The 17599-nt window shown below is 40.0% G+C and overlaps 1 pseudogene; it reads right to left on the bottom strand.

Moving 5' to 3' along the window:
- LOC119036730 (septin-2-like) overlaps positions 1-17143 on the bottom strand; it is a 91537-nt pseudogene extending 74394 nt beyond the window's left edge.
- Positions 17144-17599: the final 456 nt, after the last annotated feature.

The raw sequence follows: 17599 nt of genomic DNA, 5'->3' as shown, positions 1-17599 counted from the left end.
GTTTAAGGAAGAGCTAACCCCTATTCTTCAGAGACTTTTCCAAAAAGTCCAAGAAGAGGGAAGACTCCCAAACTCTTTTTATGAAGCCAGCATTCTAATCTTGATACCAGATAAAGATACAACAAAGAAAGAAAACTTCAAGCCAATATCGCTGATGAACACAGATGCTAAAATCCTCAACAAAGTATTGGCAAACCACATTCAGCAATACATTAAAAAGATCACCTACACCATGATCAAGTGGGATTCATTCCAGCAATGCAAGGATGGTATAATATTTGCAAATCAATAAGTGTAATACATCACATAAACAAAGAGAAAGATGATAATCACATGACCATATCCATTGATGCAGAAAAAAGCATTAATAAGGTAGTGCACCCACTTATAATAAAAATAATCAGCAAAGTGGGAGTAGAGGAGCATTTCTCAAGATAATAAAGGCCATATACCAAAGACCTACAGCCAATATCATACTCAATGGGAAAACAATAAAAGCTTCCCCACTAAGATCAGGAACAAGACAAAGATGTCAGCTTTTACCACTCATATTCACATAGTATTGCAAGTCCTAGCCCCAGCAATCAGACAAGAAAAAAAGCAAAGGCATCCAAATTGGAAAGGAGGAAACAAAATTGTTATTGTTTGCACATCACATGGAAGTGTACATAGAAAATCTTACAGACTCCACCAAAAAACTATTCAACCTAAAAAGTGAATTTGGCAAAACAGCAGGATACAAAGTCAATAGCAGAAATTAAAGGCCTTTTTGTATATCAACAATAAAATATCAGAAACAGAAATCAAGAAAAAAATCCCATTTGATATAGCAACAAGCAAAATAAAATACCTAGGAATAAACCTAACCAAGGAGGTAAAAAATCTGTAGTCAGAAAACTACACAACACTGAAGAAAGAAATTAAGGGAGACACAAACAAATGGAAACATATACCGTGCTCATGGATTGGAAGAATTAACATCATCAAAATGTCCATACTGCCCAAAGCAATTTATAGTTTCAGTGCAAAGCCTATTAAAGTAACCATGACATATTTCACAGATATAGAACAAATATTTCAAAAATTTATATAGAAATGAAAGACCTTCAATAGCCTCAGCAATTTTGAGAAAGAAGAACGAAGTAGGAGGGATCACATTATCTGATACCAAACTGTGTTACAAGACAACTGTAATCAAAAGTATCCTGGTACTGGAATAAAAACAGACAGGCCAATGGAACAAAACAAAGAGCCCAGAAATAAACCCAAGTCTCTATGGTCAATTAATATTCGACAAAGGGGGCAGCAACATGAAATGGAGTAAAGATAGCCTCTTCAACAAATGGTGTTGGGAGAACTGGACAGCTACATGCAAAAAAATAAAACTTGAGCACCAACTTACATCATAGACAAAAGTAAATTCAAGGTGGATAAAAGATTTAAAAATAAGTTGTGACACCATTAAAGTCCTAGAGAACACATGCAGGGAAATCTCAGATATTTCATGCAGCAATATTTTCACCAATACATCCCCTAGAGTAAGGCACATAAAGGAAAGAATAAACAAATGAGATCTCATCAAAATAAAAACCTTCTGCACAGCTAAAGAAAACAGTATTAAAATGAAAAGAAAACCAACTGTATGAGAAAACATATTTGCCAATGACATTTCAGACAAGAGTTTAATCTCTAAAATATATAAAGAACTCACATGACTCCACTCTAAGAAGACAAGCAAGACAATTAAAAAATGGGCAAAGGACTTGAGCAGACACTTCTCCAAGGAGGACATACAAAGGATCCAGAGACACATGAAAAGATGCTCAGTATCGCTAGCTATCAGAGAGTTGCAAATTAAAAGCACAATGAGATACCACTTTCCACTGGTTAGAATGGTCATGATTAACAAAGCAACAAACAACAAGTGTTGGGGAAGTTGTGGAGTAAAGGGAAACCTAGTGCACCGTTGGTGGGATTGCAAACTGTTACAACCACTATGGAAAACAGTATGAAATTTCCTCAGAAAACTTGAAATGGATCTGCCTCTTGACCCAGCAATTCTACTGCTAGGATTATATCCTAAGAACCCTGAAACACCAATCCAAAAGAACCTATGCACCCCAATGTTCATAGCAGCACAATTTACAATAGCCAAGTGCTGGAAGCAACCTAGGTGCCCATCAGTAAATGAATGGATCAAAAAACTATGATACATTTTCACAATGGAATTCTGTGCAGCAGAAAGAAAGTAGGAGCTCCTACCCTTTGTGGCATGGATGGAACTGGAGAGCATTATGCTAAGTGAAATATGCCAAGCGGTGAAGGACAAATACCATATAATCTCACCTTTAATGGGAACCTAATCAATAAAGAAATAATCAAGCAAAATATAACCAAAGACATTGAAATTGAGAACAGGCTGACAGTGACCAGAGGGGAGAGGGGAGGGAATTTTAGGAGAAAAGGGGAAGGGCTTGCAGAAACTAGTATAGAAGACACATCAACAATAACAAGAGGGGGTGGAAAGGGGAGGGAGGTGGTGAGGATTCAGGGGGTGGGCTACAATTAGAATTTTAAAAAGATGTTAATTAAAGAAAGAAATGCAATAAATAAATAAATAAATAAAAGTAAAAGTGTAAAACCTTACATTGCAGGAATAAAAACATCACACCTACCTTGTTAACCAGCCTACATTTCAAGTACTGGTTTCCTGAGGAAAAAAAATCACCTAACGCAAAAATGCCAGTTAAAATTAAATATTCCTGAAAACTTGCATCTGTACAAGTTTTTAACATGCTAGTTAAGAGGAAACAAACTTCTTTTGGTACAATTTCCTTTCTTGACACATTCAGTGAGGAACAGTGACAGTGTTAGGTAAAGTGATAAGATGAAATGATTTTGAAAATGTGTCTCTCTTTTTCTATTTGTAAAAGCAAGGCAAGTGTATTATAAAATACAACCTCAGAATCACTGTTGTTTACAATTGAATGGATTTAACATTAATTTTTCCTATGTGTATATTTTTAAATTATAAGTAGTGTAGCATACATACTGTTTAAATCTTGATTTTCATATTTAATCTACCGTGTTAAATTTTTAAAAACTACTTAATTCCAATTTATAGGTGTACGATAATTATTTAATCATTTCCCTATTTTAACAATATCTAGATTAGTCCATTTTTTCACATACATTTCTTTGAATAGCAAAAATAATTACCAATCTTTAATATTTTTAAAATATACAGGGTAGCACAAATAATGCCCCCTTTTTATTACAAAATCTCTTATTACAAAATCATAAGCATGCAATTCTGTAACATAACAATGTCACACTCAAGCACACTATATGACATTTTAGGCAAAATGTTCAAATTGCTATCCATCTCATGAGAGACATCCACACACCCTACTGAATGCACTTAAGCAGGCATTACTTCTGCCAGACCCTGTATATCATTATCAATAGGAAATAAAAATCCTGGACCTAAGATGAGAAAATTTGGTCCTAAACACATTCCTAATGCTGACACATGAGGGGAGTGAGGACTAAGGTGCTAGAGAGACAATAGTCAGAAACATCAACAAATAAATAGCCATAATGCTGTGCACAGTATGTGTTTTTCAGTAAATGCCTTAGTTAGAATGTCTTTAAAAACTCAGTGTTAATGAGTTTTCATTTACTTGTTAAAGCCTTTCCATTTAAAGTTTATAATTAAAAAAAAAATATTAGCACTGTAGGCTTTAAAATAAAGATTCCTCTTATTTCAGACTTTGAACTGTTCAGTGAGTGCTCCTGAGGCCAGGACAAAGAGGCATCAGGAGCTGGGCTGCTGCTGATGTCTCTCCTGTGTGGAGATTTGAGGGACTAGTGAACTAGTCTGTAGAAATAGCTTAGAATAAAATACAAATTTAGCTTCACAATTTCGTTTTCTTCCTTTTACCAGGATCATAGAATATTCTGCAAAGTGACTAGTTAGTAGGAAAGGAATGATATAAAATAACATTCTTACTCAATAATTATTTTATCTTTGATTTGGCAATATAGTCAGAAATATTCTCAAAAGCTTGGTTTTTAGAAATGAAAGAAAAAAACTTGAATAAGTATGCCTGTGTGTTGAGCCCTGATTTAGAGTTTGGAAGGAATTTTAATGTCATCCAATCCAATCTCCTTTTTCTACAGATGAATCAACTATGGCCTAGAGAACTAATGTGACTAACCCAGAGTCACACAGCAAGGAACTGACAGGGTGTATGCTTAAGACAAACTTTATAGCTTCAGGATTAGAGCTACAAACAAGTTATTTTTCTTTCAATGAATGGGTCTTTACATAGACTCACAAGATTAGGGTAAAATACAAGCTAATTTGAATGCCTTCTAACATTGTCCAGAGACCCATTAAAAATGGGAATTAAATGATACAAATCTCTCAACTCCAGGCAGGTTCTGGTACAGACTGTAGGGAGTTGTGGGGCACTAGCTTTGCTCACCCAGCCTGCAGATGCCCAGAAACATGAATCCTGCCTTCTCTGGATGGAAACAAGCCCTACTCTGTCCGAGGGTCTCCGATCATGGCACAGACAAGCTGCATGTTTCACTGTCCCAGACAGAAAGTCACTGGGCCCCACCTTTTGTGGAATCAAGGCAAAGGACAAAGGAAATCAGGTATTTCAGGGTGGGTTCTCTAAATACAAACAACAGACCTAAAACAGAAAATAAATAAAAGCCTCTCATACCTTTGCATATAAATACATCAGACTGCTTTATTATAGTCAAGTCGCATCAGCAAGTATTGTTTTTAGGTTTAGGGCTTTTACTTTATGGGGCACTCTGTGACCCATAAAATAAACTTGTAGTACACAGTGGTATCTGCTCAGTGGGGTTCCAGGCCACTAAAGTAGATTATCCGTGGGCCCCCTATTGAGATGGTCTCAACTTCTGGGTTCTAGGTGACTAGAACATTTTCATTCTACTAAGCCATGCCATCTTCTAACCCCAAACCTCTTATCTTTTAGCCTCCCCACTCACTGACCCATCTATTCCAGAAAGAAATAAAATAGGAAGATGAATTTTTAAATTTTCACATTACTTTAAAAATAATTTTCTAATATGAAAGCAGGAAAATGCCAACATTATGCCAAAAGCGAGGTGCAAACTGACTTGTAGGCAGCAAATACGGAACCATCCCCTGCCATCTGCCCCAGCAGGAAGCCCTCTTCTCTTCCACAGGGAAGGGAATCCATATGAACACTCACTAGTGCCCCCTAAAGTGGACAGCCATTATCCTATATGCCTGGAAAAGCACCTCTCTCTTCCGAAAAATATTAATTCAAAGCATGTAGCATAGTAGGGGCTGCTATCACAGTGTCCCACAATGTGTCCCTAAACATCAGCTGGGCCATCCAGAACCCATCCCAGGACTTTTTTTAGCTGCAGCTTTTTTCCTTTGGTTGCAAGTTGTTAAAGAACTGAGCCTGAAATTCCTCAGGCCCTAACACTGGCTCTATGATAAAGTCTGTCTGGAGTAGGAGAAAAATGTAGACTCAGAGATAAGAGTTGAGATATGAGAGAAGGAGAAAGAGAGAGAGGGGGAGACAAAAAGACAGAGAGGCCAAACAGCTCACAGTCCCTGATTCCAATAACCTCTGGCTTGGCCTTGACCTAGTCAGTAGTAAACTGATGATATCCTATATTGCTTAAGCAAGTGTGACTTAGAATTCCAGTCACTTGCAACCAAAGAATTCTGACTGAAACAAAAAATCCTGCAGGGGCCAGTCTGTCTATCATTGTGATGCAGGCAGGAGTTAACATGTAGTTTAAAAATATAGTAGTGTCACTCCCTGGACAAATAAAAGAAGAGAGTATACCTTATTCCTTTACACTTCCTATCGCAAGAGGTCATCTCAGCTATTGGCATTTAGGAGAGATGGTCTTTGCCACATGCTGGTCTTCTCTTGTGGGTCCCTGTGCCAGTCCACTAGGGCTGCCATAACAAAAGACCTTAGGCTGAGTGGCTTAAACACAGAAATTTATTTCTCATACTTCTGGAGGCTGGCAAGTCCAAGATCAAAGCTCCAACAAGGTTTAGTTCCTGGTGAGAGCCCTCTTCTTGGCTAGCCAGTAGCCACCTTCCTGCTGTGTCTTTACATGGCTTTGAAGGGAGGAAGGGGGGAGGGAGGGAGGGAGGGAGGGAGGGAGGGAGGGAGGGAGGGAGGGAGGGAGGGAGGGAGGGAAATAGACATATGGAGAGAGAAAGAGATGCACTTTAAGCCCTGATCTATTAAATAAGGGTTCCACCCTTATGGCATCATTTAACCTTAATTACCTCCAGAAAAGGCCCTCTCTACAAATATAGTCACATTGGAAGTTGGGCCTTGAACATATTAATTGTGGAGGAACATAAACAGTTGTGGGGTAAGTGATACAGAGATGAGACCAACTGTTGTTGAACAGTTTATTTCAACAAATACAGGGGGCAAAGTTATGGTCAAAACAGATACAATTTGATTATAATAGAAGTGTCCTCTGGGACCTCAAGAAACACTCCCTCCATTTGCAGAGTAAGTCTAAGTCTATCTATTAAAATTGCAAAGGTGCTATCACAGGACAGAAAGGACTGTTTTTTCAATCCAGGACAGGAGAGTAACAGGTAAGGGCTGTAAGATAAGAAAAACTGTGGGTTATTTGAAATGGCTACCTCCTGTGTGGTCAGTTTACTCTGAGGAAAAGGTTGACTACAGGTATCTGGTAGAGACTTCCACCAAGATGGAGGCATAGGTGGAAACACCGTGCCTCCTCACACAACCAAGTTTAAAGACAATAAAGTTTTAGTAACAAAAAATGCAGCTAAAATACAGAAAATTGAACTATATGGAAGTCCAACAACAGCGAACCCTTCAGCCAGACTGGTGAGAGGGGTGGAGCCAGCAGTGGAGAGGGGTCAGGCAGGAAAGATCCCCCAACCCAGGAGTGTAGGCAGCCAAGGGCAGATCCCAGGTGTGAGGTAGCAATGGGAGGACCCACTGAGGGCGCAAGGTGGCAGGCTGACCATGGTCACACATTCACATGCAGATAAACCAGCAAAGGAGCGAGCATTGAGACAGACCATGCAGGCCCCAGAGGCAGGAAGCAGCAGAGGGGACCACTATTGCCCCTCTTTGACCCTGCCCTGACATACAGCGTCACAACCCAGCAAGCTGGATGGCGCCACCCTGGTGAACACCTAGGGCTCTGCCCCTCATACATAACAGGCACGAACAGACCAAAACATGGCTCAGGAAGAACTCACAGCCCCAGAGCCCGTAACTCTAAGTGACCAAAAAATAGCCAAACTTTCAGATGCACAGTTCAAAACAATGGTGATCAGGATGCTCACAGAATTAGTTGATTTTAGTCAAAAATTAGAGGAACAAATGAAAGCTAAACCAATTGAAATAAAGGGAAATGCACAGGAAACCAATAGTGATGGAAAGGAAACTGGGACTCAAATCAAGGGAATGGACCAGAAGGAAGAAAGAAATGACCAAACAGAAAAATATGAAGAAACAAGAATTCAAACAAATGAGGAGAGGCTTAGGAACCTCCAGGACATCTTTAAACGCTCCAACATCGGAATTATAGGGGTACCAGAAGGGGAAGAGGAACAGCAACAAGTGGAAAACTTCTTTGAACAGATAATAAAGGAGAACTTTCCCAATCTGGCAAAGGAAATAGACTTCCAGGAAATCCAGGAAGCTCAGAGAGTCCCAAAGAAGTTGGACCCAAGGAGGAACACACCAAGGCACATCATCATTATAGTAGCCAAGATTAAAATGAAGGAGAAAATCCTAGAAGTAGCAAGAGCTAAGGGGACAGTCACCTACAAAGGACTTCCCATCAGACTGTCAGCAGATTTCTCAGAAGGGGCTGGAAAGAAGGGGCTGGAAAGAAGTATTCCAAGTCATGAAATCTAAAGGCCTACAACCAAGATTGATCTATCCAGCAAAGCTTTCATTTAGAATGGAAGGACAGATAAAGTGCTTCTCAGATAAGATCAAATTCAAGGAGTTCATCATCACCAAGCCCTTATTATATGAAATGTTAAAGGGACTTATCAAAGAAAAAGAAGATAAAAAGATGAACAGTGAAAGGACAGCAAACTCACAGTTATTAAGAACCATACCTAAAACAAAAGCAAACTAAGAGGACAGCTAGATCAGGAGCAGAACCATAGAAATGGAGATCACATGGAGGGTTAGCAACAAGGGAGTGGGAGGAGGAGAAGGGGGGAGAAGGTACAGAAAATAAGTAGCATAGACAGTAGGTACAAAATAGATAGGGGTGAGGGCAAGAATATTAGGGGAAATATAGAATCTAAAGAACTTGAGACACGTGGTCATAAACTAAAGGGGGGATGGTGGGGGAGGGGTGTGCAGGGTGGAGGGGAATAAAGGGAGGGAATAGAACAACTGTAATGGCATAATCAATAAATATATTTTAAAAAAATAAAATAAATTTAAAAAAAGGTATCTGGTGGAAAAAGTAACTATAAATGGCTAATGAGGATGAAAGATGACCATCTATATTTATGATAATTCATGTTCAGTGTTTAAGGATATGGCAGGCTATTGGGCCCTTTTTCCTTCTTTGGAGCACCCTCATTTATCTGAATTGAGGAGATTTTCTTTGTCTTCATGTGTATGTGTGTGTGTGTGAAAAAGAAAGAGGAAAGAGAGAGTGAGAAAGAGAGAGGATTTTGCAATTTTGTCCAGTTTACAAGATATACAAGTGTCCTTGTCAGTATATGTTTGGTTGGGGTAGTGATCAACTGACTATGTGTATCTTCCAGGCAAGTTGAGTTAGGATTCTGTCTTTTTTTATCTAAAGCCCTTTTCAAAATGTTCTGCCAGATGCTGTAGTCCAGCTAAAAGGCTAGTTCCCATTCCAAATTCTGTTTTTAAATTAGAGCTTCAAATTTAGGCTTAACTCTGTTGAAAAAAATGAGATGAGCACTTTGCTGTCTTATCATCATTTTATTTAACCCCCAAATGTTGTCCAAAGGCATTTTTAATCTCTCTTAAAAATCTCCTATAGTTTCATCATTTTTGTTTGCTTGCACAATTAAATTATGGTCCAATAGATTTCTACTGGAAATATTTCAGGTATGGCTTTTAGGAGACTTATTGTACATTTTTGGCCTTTTCTTCACCCTCAAGTCTATTGAGGAAAGAGAAACCCTGTAGGTCCACTTCTGGGTTAGTCGAATCAGCTTTTATCTTCCAGGATTCAGCATTTGAGGTGCTGGTCAACACATGTGCACATTGATATAGGTCAGGTAATCCTAGGTCGTATGCCCTCAAAAGCATTACAAATTCTTCTGTGACTGTTTGCTCGTCTTGTTTGGGTTTAGGGGAATCTTTTATTACAGTTATTCATTCATCTCTGGTTCAAGGTTTAAATTCTATAGTTGTCTGCTTACCTGAATTGTGAGAGAGGTGGATATTTAAAGGCAAATGGCATTTTGGGTGTTTGGACTGTTTTTGGACAAGAGGAAGATGATGGAGGAGTTGTCTGAAGCACAACAGGAAGGAGTCAGAAGGGAAACCAGGAAGGGAGAGCCGATACCAAAATGAATACTTTATTCTCGTTTCACTTTACCTGATTGCTCATTATTTTTGGTCAAAGAATCTTTAGTGAAGCCATTTTTGACTCAGCATTTTGTTTGGAGGCCTCTTCATACCAACCAAAAATGCTGCCCTTTGGGTATTAGAAATATTATTCCTCTTTGTTCTTCTCAAAGGAATCATTATATTCAAAGAAAATGTTCCTAAGAGTAGCCACTCAAGGTCCAAATCATCTGTGGTGAAGTTATGCCATTCAGAAAGGCAAGCACAAGAATTAACATTGTAGAGAGTGTATATAAGAACTGGAGTTTTTCCAGGTATAGGAGAGGATTTAGACTGAGACAAGCCCTTTAGAGCTGGCAGCAGTCGGTAGGAACATAACACTTATGCACCCCATGTCTCAAGCCCCCTGCCTGACATTGGCTGCCTCCAAATACAGATCCAACAATCTGTGTCCCCAGACTGTGTCTACAATCTGGGTCCCTTTGGCCCAGAAGGCAGAAAACAGCAAGAACACTCTCTCTGGGTCAAAGCTAAGCTCTCAGGACACAAAATCAAGACAGAAGGAAAACCTTATTCAATTTTATTGGTAATCCACAGCAGTTTGTCCAAGGAGATGCTGGTCTGGTGAGAATTGCAAAAACACTAGTCTGTGGGGTCAGTTCACACAACAGGCTTATAGGGTATATGCTTGGTTTTCTACCCTGTGATTCTTCTTATGACAACACAACACACACACACACACACACACACACACACACACACAGAGAAAGGGATGAAACAAATGGTTTGATTACACCAAGGATGACCAAAAAATAAAAATCAATAAGAAAACCTGAGTACCAACCTGAGAATAAACAGCCAAAAACTTAATGCAGAGAGAATGAAGTTTAGACCCAGTGCTAATTACCATGCCTTCGGTGTGAGCTTCAAGGCATAAAGGGCCTCTGGGCGTTCCATATGGCTGAACACTGGACCCACAGCAACAGTCAGTGCAGACCGCATCTCAGTGGTTCCTTCACTATAACTGTGGAAATAAACAAATGCCAAACAAATAAGAAAAGCAAAGACTAGTTATTCAGAGCTTGCTATAGGAAAGGAATCCGCCCCCATTATGTGTGTTTGACAGAAATTTGAGACAATCAGAGGGACAGGCACATTTTATAATGGAATAAAGTGAAGTCTTCAGGTGTGCCCTGATTGGAAGTTGTTGGCCTGGAGAAGCTGGAGCCAAACTAATGAGAAGTGGTGTATCCCATGTGATTGGTTAGAGGTACAGATTTGGATCTTTCTGATTGGTCCTAAATTGAAAACAGGGGCAAAAGTTATAGAAGCTGTCAATTATTAATCAAGTTCTGGCCATTTTTGGCCATTGCTACAGAGGTTGCTTGTTTTCCTGAGCTGGTTTCTGCAGGTTGTAGGTCAGAGATCTACTTTTATATCATTGGGTTGGGCCATTGGCCATTGGGTCAATATGTTCAATGTCTCAGCACGATCCTTCAATCCATCGATTCTGCTCCTCGAAATTTGTCCTACGTGGATGAACTGTGTACAAGGTTACCCATGACCACATTGCTTTGATAGAAAAAAGAGATTAAAAACTACCAAAGTATCTATCATCAGGGCACATGATATATAAGTGAGGGTACATCAGGGTAATGGACTACTAAATAAATGTCCCCTTTTTGGTATTCCCAAAGCCCATTATATATCGTTTATCTCCCACTACCTATTTATATGTCATGCTTTTTAATACATTCTTAAGGACTCAAAGCAAATTTAACTTTACTCAGCTTTGTGTCTTCTCAATAAATATTTGTCAGTTGAGATGAGACACAGGATAACTGTTCTCCAAACAGAGGATAGGCAGTCATAAAAATCAGTGCAGAGTTTAAATTTCTCTAATAGAAAAGCACAGTAAGTCACAGCACTGTTTCTGAGGAATATGTTTATTCTGCCATGATTTTGCATGTTAGAAAACATTTACAGAAAGCAATGTGGCTATTTAATTCAAAATAATAAGGTTCCTGGGATATTACTTAAATAAAGAGGTCAGCAGAGTTTGTCTCAAACATGTCAAGATGGTAAATATTTTAGGTTTTGAGGGCTACACTGTATCTGTCACCTAGTCTTCTTTGTTTTTGTTGTAGCTGTTGTTTATTTTGAATCACCTTCCAAAATTGTAAAACCTTTTGTGTTTCTGTCTGTATAAAAACAAGTCACAAGCTGGATTTGGGCCTAACAGAACCCTGTGTAAAAGCCAAAATTCACTGACTTTCTTTTATTCTGAAAAGAGTGTTTGGGAGAAATATCTAAGAGTGAATATCTAAATATCATTGGAAGGGCATAAAACAGACTTTTTCAGGCAAAGAAACAATACAAGAAAAGAAATTAAAATGACTGCTGTAAAAAAAAAAAAAAGAATCTCCAAACTTAAAGAAAAGTATTGTAAGGGTTTATTTCAGCCAAATTTTGAGGACATGTCCAGAAGCAAGATCTCAGCAAATTGAGATTGTGCTCCAGAGAATGGTAGTTTTACAGCTTATTTCACATATTAGAATTGAAGGAGGAGATGTAATGATAGTTACATGAAATCCCTTGGTAGTAGATTAAGGGGGTAGGAAAGAGCAAAGTGGGGAAATCTCCAGGATTGGATAAAAAAGAAAAATGGAGAAACATACTTCTTTTATATTGGTAGATACAGGATAGTTAATAACATTTGCAGCCCATAGAGATGGTATTTGGGGAAGAAGATAACAATGAGGGGTTCTGTGCTCTGTGCTATGGTGCCTGCAGTTGTTCCATCAAGGGGTCTTAAAAAAGAAAATTATTCTGACATTTTTTTCAACAATAGTGCTTTATTGATGAAAGGTTAGTTTTAATGGATACAAAATGGCTGTGTAAAATAAGTTTTCAAAATATATTTCTATAGGTAAAGAGTATCTCAGAGTATTCTTAGTAAGAGTACTAAGTATACTAAGAATACTTAGTATTCTTACTAAGAGTATTCTTAGTAAAAGAATAATTATCTAATAGCAAAAGTATTTCAGTTTGCTCAACAAAAGAAAAAGGGTGTAAAGGTGTAGGTCCACCCACACCCCACAGCTATCATTAGGTGCAGGCAGCTCCAAGAAGCAATTTTGCTCACTCACACGCACAGAGCTTACATAGACAATTTGCAAATACCCCCTGCCCCCTTTTATTAACACCATTAATAAATGCCAAAAAACCCAAGTAATTGGCCTTGAAGGTCTTTCAAGTCATGGAACACTTTTTTTTGGTAAAAACTTTGTGCAATGTGCCTTAACCTAAGGCTTTGGACCATTCACAGTTGTGTCATAGTGTTATAGAACACAGGCCCCGAGGCAGGTGACAATATCCTATTTATCACCGAAAGGACCCCTACCGGGTTCGTTATGTCCACTGTCAGATAGTAAAGATTTATAAAAAGGAAAGGAAATGTTTATTTAAAGCTATACAGACTTAAAGTAGTAACCTAATGTCTTCATTAAAATATCAAAGTCCTGTTTGGATACCCATAGATGCCCACAGTGCTTCTTTATCCCTCCCTGCCCTGATTCAGAATACTGTACCTGTGGAAAGGAAGTAAATGTCAAGGATCCAGGCTGCTGGCACCGTCAGCTGTGTTGCCGTCCAGGCAGGATCTCTGATTAATCCAAAGCCATGTGGCACCTTCTCACGGCCTACTGGCAAGAGTTCTTTCACCCTTCTTCCAGGCAAAGTCTCTCCTGCTTCCAGGCCACGAAGTCAAAGGCAGCATCCCAAAACCATGTGGTCCTCTTCTACCAAAGCTGAGAGGAGGTGGAGTCGCCACTCTGCCAAAGCCGAGTGGCGATTCTCCGCTAAAGCTGTGTGGTGATTCTCTCCACCCAAGCTGTAGTCCCCACTCTGGCAAAGCCAGGTGGTTCTCTTTCTCACAAGGCTGTGGGGGTCGCCACTCTGCCAGAAGCACATGGCTCTCTCCTTGCACTGCCACAGCCACGTGGTCCTCTCCCCTACCAAAGTTATGCATGGCTCTCTCTCACATGGCTGCCCAGTCTGGGTTTAAATCCTCTCACCAGTCCTCCTATGCAGCCCCATTTTCAACTCCTCCTACAACTGAATACACTTGCCGGCACTCCCATATCCTTCCAGCTTTACTGGGCTGCCACAGTGAGTCTGAGTAGGCGTGGCCCCATGGCATAGAGAGCCAATTTTCACCAAGCTCTCACACAGGCGCTGTAACTCAGGGACCTGCCTTCCAGTTACATCTTGGGTGGAAGTCACTTCCATCCCCTTAGCTCAAAGCATGGCCACAGCTATTGAACATATCCATGCATCCAGTTAAAGGTTATAGATGTGTTAATTGACCATGCCAGAGGTTAGCTGAAAAGCCATTGCTGTACAAAACAGCTTTTAATGGCCTGCTCCATTTGTTCCTTCCCCCAACTCACACCTGGGGGGCATCTTATATGTCTTTCTAATATTTTCTAGACACCTTGAGTTATGGATCCCATTCTAAATCCCTTTTGGGACCCCCCCTCTTGGCTTCACCATATTACAATAGTGAAGGGGCTAAGTTAGCAAGTGCACTTTTGTAACAAAAATCTTTTGACCTCATTTTATTTTTTGGCCAAAACAAAAAACCTTCTTCATCCTCAGATTAAGCATTTTCTCCAGGGGGTGGCATTTTTACTCCCTCCCCCAGTTACAGCAAAATGAAAACAGTGAACCAGCACCTATTCCTTCCAGGTTCCCCTTCATCTGTCGGTTTCTTTCTCAACTTCAGTAGAAATGCTGAAAAATAAAAGCAGGCCCTGGATCATCAGCACCCTCGGAGGGTGAGACAGAGTGAAGGACAGAGACATGCCTGGTGGGGAGGGAAGGGTCAAAGCCATAAAGCATAGAAAACCCACCAGTGGCGGCACCTGCAACCAAGCTGTGGTGCAGATTTGAAATGTCTTTCATTTTCACTGGATACATGGAGAAATTTGCATTACAAATAATGAAGGAACCAGTGGTGTGGCTAAAAATAGGGCAGACAGTCTGCACATAAAATAAAAAAGATCAGTGCAATTTGCCTCCCTTCAGAAAAACCATTAAAAAAGAAACAGTTAAAGGAAAGCCAAATCAAAAAAAAACCTGATTGGCACTTTGGGCTTCAGAGGACTGAAACCTCAGGATCTGTGACAGATCTGCATTTGGCACTCACCCACCAAAGGACGCTTGATTTCCACTGCTGAGGCAGATCTTCTGCACCTGCAGTTACAAAAATAGATTAAAGTACAGTAAAAATATACAAAGGTTAGTTTCTGAACAGATCAATCGCTAATTTCCTTTTAAAGGTATTTGTTAATATGAGCAAAAATAGTTTATTGATTTTGTGTTGGTAAGAATCTTAGTGGCACTGTGAAAACTGCAGCTCTTGGATACCCTTTTTCCATGAGACCAGTATTAGTGGAAAACACCACAAAAAGTGGCTATGGCAAGTTCTCTGTACAGTGGTTTAAAAAAATAACCTAGTGTAAGAATCCAGAGATTACTAAAATTTACCCCTAAAGACCTGTTTTTAAAACACTTTTAAAGTATAAACATGTATCTCATTAGATAATTCTATTGTTTCATTTGCTAAAAAGATATATGTGCAGATGAATGAAAGGTATTGAATTATAGCAGTAAAACTGGTTTTAGGTGTTGGTCTCAAACAGAAGCAAGGCTGGGAGGCAGGGAAATACCTCCACACAAGCTCTTGGGTGAGCAAATGATTCCATACCCTACTAAGTAGGGTGACAAAGAAATGGTTTTGTGTCACTAGGTCCATGTTTCTGTACTATACCACTCAGGAACATTCTGAGTAACTATGAATGTTCTGGAAACAAACCAAGAGTACTCCTCCAAGACTTGGTTAGGTCAGCCAAGTCGTATTAACATACTGCCTGACCCCTGGAAATCCATTCTAACTAATGTTAGTGGTTACATAAGGTGGAAGAAAGTGAAAAGGCAAAGTTCACTGACAAAATATAAAGTCTACCTTCTATAATGAATACAAATGTTAGAAGTACTTCATATAAAAGAACACATCAAAATTTTTTAAAAATTAAATTTTGACCTGGCTGGTATAGCTCAGTGGATTAAGCATGGGCTGCGAACCAAAGGGTTGCTGGTTCGATTTCTAGTCAGGGCACATGCCTAGGTTGCGGGCCAGGTCCCCAGTGGGGACCACATGAGAGGCAACCACACATTGATGTTTTTCTCCCTCTCCTTCTCCCTCCCTTCCTTCTCCCTAAAAATAAATAAATAAATAAATAAATAAATCTTTAAAAATAAATACATGAATAAATTGTCGAGCCATAGGCACTGTAAAGTGTAGATGGGCACCTCTCCAACAATTTCCTGAAAACACAGAACTGGATGATTCATTCAGAATATTTATCCAGACTTTTTCCAGAGTGTTTTCTCACACGTGGTGCTCCTACCGCAGGGTCGCCGTTGCTGCCCTGTATCTGCAGCTGGGCCTGCATCCTGGTGATCATCTCCTGAATGCCGTGGAGCTGAGCTTCCTTTTCTTACAAGATCTGGTCTTGGTTCATGTCCTCATTTTCCACTTTTCTGCCACCTCTCCTGAGCCTCTCAGAGCTGAAGTCCTGGGCCACCTCCTGGAGGTCCTGCATGTGAGTTATGAGCATTGTCCTCAGCTTCAGAAATCTGGGCTGGGTTCTCCACCTCCAGAAATCTTGTGCTCTGGGTTCTCCACCTCCACCATACCCAATGTGTAGAGGGGTTTTGACCTTCTTGCCTTTCCCTTCAATCAGTTGATTGGATCCAACCACACAGAAGGGGATACTGCCCTTGGGAAACCGGGTCTGCTTTTAAAAATCTTCATCTTCATCTGACTCTGCATCAGGAAAGTGATAAATTTTGATATTGTGTTCTTCGATTTCATCCAGAATCCTTTTATTTAAGTGCTCTTGTTCCTTCAGGGTGAATGTGTGGGCTTTGGCAATGACAGGCACAGTACTAACCTTATTGTGTATTGCCTTCATGAACGCAACATCTTAGGGCTTCAGTCTGTGTCCAAAGGGTGAGATGGAGTAGAAGCAGCAGTGTGCCCTGTTGTCCACCATGTGTCAATGGTTAAGGCTGCTCTTATCATGCAGGTACTGCTCAACTGCTCCTCGATGTAAGAGATGATGGTCTTGAAGCAATCCCTGCAACTGATGGTGTCACCATAGCCACGTATGTTTACCACTGTCAGGTGTAGCTTGACCCCTTGCTCTTCAGTCTCAACAGTTGAAACCTCAATTTGGACTGTTCTTTTTATTTTCTCTGAAGCTCTAGGTATGATTCTTTCTGGGTAGAGAGCCATCAGGAATAAGCTATTTATGAGTAGGTTTTCCTAGACCTGATTCGCCAACCACCATTAGTGTAAACTCAATACTTTTTTTCACTGATTTTCAGTGAACTTGCTTGGAAAGATTTGCAAACCCAACATAGCCAGGAGTTTCTGGATTTATAAACTGGGCTGGTTGTTGCTTACACATTTTTAATCAAGTTCTGTCAATCACAGAGAAGATGTAGAACAGGAGCCAACTGACCCCACCACAGACCTACCCAGTGCCTGCCATCTGCTCTACTCTGACATTTTAAGGTATGTTATCCTGGATGCATAAGAGCAAAGGACAGGGCTCACTTAAGGTAAGGTTAACCTTTGCTAAGTAAGCTGCAGGCTAGAAAGTGACTGCCCACCATGACCTACCCAGTTAGGAATTTGTAATCAGACCATCCTGTGTGGATGCTTTGGTCACTGGCTTGTCAAGCCTGCCATGAGGCCTGCTGAACCTGTTGGGTTCGTTACATAGCCCCTTTTTCATTCACACAACTGAAATTTTAGAATCAGAATCATCTGGAGGACCCATTAAAACCCAGATTGCTGTGGAAGCCAAGTTCCCAAGTGGTACTAATATTTCTTGTCCAGGACCACATTCTGAGAACCACTG

This window comes from Artibeus jamaicensis, unplaced genomic scaffold, assembly GCF_021234435.1.
Source record: "Artibeus jamaicensis isolate MK-2021 breed Jamaican fruit bat unplaced genomic scaffold, CSHL_Jam_final contig_594, whole genome shotgun sequence".
In the NCBI taxonomy this organism is placed as follows: domain Eukaryota; kingdom Metazoa; phylum Chordata; class Mammalia; order Chiroptera; family Phyllostomidae; genus Artibeus; species Artibeus jamaicensis.
Note: the sequence above shows the minus strand (reverse complement) of the source record. Positions and strands in the feature narration are given on the sequence as shown.